The sequence below is a fragment of the Echinops telfairi genome, unplaced genomic scaffold (genome assembly GCF_000313985.2).
Source record: "Echinops telfairi isolate 266 unplaced genomic scaffold, ASM31398v2 ScPeMD7_9;HRSCAF=40, whole genome shotgun sequence".
Taxonomy (NCBI): domain Eukaryota; kingdom Metazoa; phylum Chordata; class Mammalia; order Afrosoricida; family Tenrecidae; genus Echinops; species Echinops telfairi.
The window spans coordinates 83127328-83129801 of NW_022103906.1; the positions used below are offsets into that span (position 1 = coordinate 83127328).

At 43.3% G+C, this 2474-nt stretch overlaps 1 pseudogene; it reads left to right on the plus strand.

Moving 5' to 3' along the window:
• The first annotated feature begins 220 nt into the window (after nt 1-220).
• On the plus strand, nt 221-1137 carry LOC101641458 (annotated as a pseudogene).
• The last annotated feature ends 1337 nt before the right edge of the window (nt 1138-2474 follow it).

The following is a 2474-nucleotide window of genomic DNA, read 5'->3' on the forward strand; positions in this document are numbered from 1 at the left end:
ATGACATGTTTGATCAATTTCATACTGAAAGGTTTTTAAACCTTTTCCATTTCTGCATAATTAGATTTAGTTGGTGCATACATTTGAATAGTAGTTTTATGTGGATAGACATTGTGATATCATTGACAGCATTATACATTTAGACAGATGTTGACAGCGGTTGGAGTGCGCATGGAGCCACTGGTTTCAGGAAAGCTCTCTTCATTGGGCGGGCTGCAAAATGGACACTCCCCCGGCCTCGGGTTCGGTCTCGGATTCCGACGATTCTCTTGTCACAGACAGAACGCTGCAGGAAGCTTTTCCCTGAGGTCTCTTGAAGCCTGATCTCAATGTCGTGCTAAAGTTAAAGGAACCAAAGAGGCCGCTAAGGATGTGACTGGTCTGAAGCAGTGTTTGGCTGAATTCAAGCGGAATCTGGCTTGGGTGGAAAGACTTGAGGTGACCCTGGGCCAGGTGCCAGAAGCCAGCGGATTGTAGTCAACTGCTCAGGACAAGGATCAGAGAGCTGTTAACCCTGAAGGTGACTTCTAGCGGGAGATTAGCTTCTCCTGGCAGACGCAGGCGGCAGTGCTCGCAGTGCTACCCCGCCTCCATCAGCTCAAAGTCCCTACCAAGCGACCCACCGACTATTGTGCAGCGATGGCCAAGTCTGACCAGCAGATGCAGAAGATTGGAAAGAAGTTGCAGACTAAGCAGGCTTCCATGGAGAAGTCTGAAAAGGCTAAGCAACTGGGAGCACTTAGGAAGATGGAAAAAAGTTACAAACAGAAGTTCTTCTGAAGAGACAGCGGGAGAAAAAACATGATGAATGCCATTAAGACATATCAGAAAGGCTTCTCTGATAAACTGGATTTCCTCGAGGGAGACCAGACACTTGTGGCACAGGGCGTCAAGGAAGAAGCTAAAGGCCGGCAGATGCCGAAGGGGCCAAGCGCCAAAAGACGCTATAAAACCCAGAAGGTTGGTGTTGGTGGAAAGAAGCAAGGCTCTAAGTGGAACACCGCGAGAGCTACCATGATGAGTCCTGCCCCCGGCCGAACTGTCCCCGGCAAGGGGCCCAAGAAGCCCAGAAAGGAAGGATTGAATAAGGGATCCAGGAAAGGAACAAGAGAGAAAAGGAAGAATCGAGCACAGTAAGCAGCGTCTTTACAAATAGCCAAGCGAAAAGGTGATGAAGACTTGGAATTTCTCAATTTCATTGGGTCTCTCTTGTTGGATTCTTTTTGTAAAAAAAAAACCCTTTAAAACAAAAGATCGATGTTGCCATGTCCTTTTTGATGATGAATGCAACTCGCGTCCTATTCATTGTGTCATTCCAGGTATCATAAACTATATGATTTCTGATTAAAAATAGCGCATAGCATTTTAGTTCATGAATACCAGGACCATCCATCTTTATTCATCCAATTTCATTTTTAATGACAGAATTTTCCTAGGTTCGTACTTCATACTTTCCATGTTCCAATTACTAATTGATTTTGCTGTTGTTCCGTGTGGTGCCCCATCAACAAATGAGGGTACTGAAGGCTTTACTTCCAAAGGCTTTATTCAACTCGGGTCATTCTTGTTGACTGTACTTTGAGAAGGCAGCCCTTCCTTCAATCATATTTTGTATGCCTTCTGACCCGAGGAGCTCATCTGCTGGAATGACTTCTGACAGTGTTCAGCCTCTATTCATTAAGTGACAATGTGTTCATGCTATTCATATGTTTTCAGTGGCAACGTCCTCTGAAGTGGACAGCCTATTATTTCTTCATAGTCCCTAGCCTAAAAGTTCTGCTGAAAACAGTTCAGTTTGTGTGATTCTACTGGTATGTGAGCTATCTGTGAACTATCCTTCAGTATCAGAGCAATAGTCAAACCACCACAGTACGACACAGTCGCAGATGAGTGGAGGATTATGGTTACCTGCTCGTATTTGAAAACTTTCAAAGATAATTCCTGTTTTCTTTTTTAAGCTAGAAAGTTGAGAGAACTTGTTGAAATGTATACAAAGCCTGAGAAGCACAAAAGCTTCGGAAGAAAAGCAGAAATGAGAAAAGGGAGGATATTGGGAATAAGAGACTAGGCAGAGATTTCCGGGGAAGATTCTAGCAGGTTGCCTGGCCATGCAAAATACTGGTGACTAGAGTTCAGTGAGTGGGCTCCCCCGTGGTCTCAGTATCCTCTGTAGAGTAAGCTAGCAAAGGGAAAGAGGTAGAGAGAAGTCTGGCACTGTTCCTGTAAGTTATTCCTGGATGCATTATTCATATTTGATAAATCATTTAGAAGTAGCTACTTTATTAGCTTATAAAGCACATTATATGGTTTTAAATTGTTAATACAGGCTGTTGTGATGCATATTGTAGCTCAGAAAAACCATGAATCACTTTAATTCATAGTCTCATTATAAAGCTTGTTACAAAGTGCTGCATTATTGCATGAGGGATAGTGAAGTAACGTTTCTGCAAGAAACCGAATGTTTTATTTACATC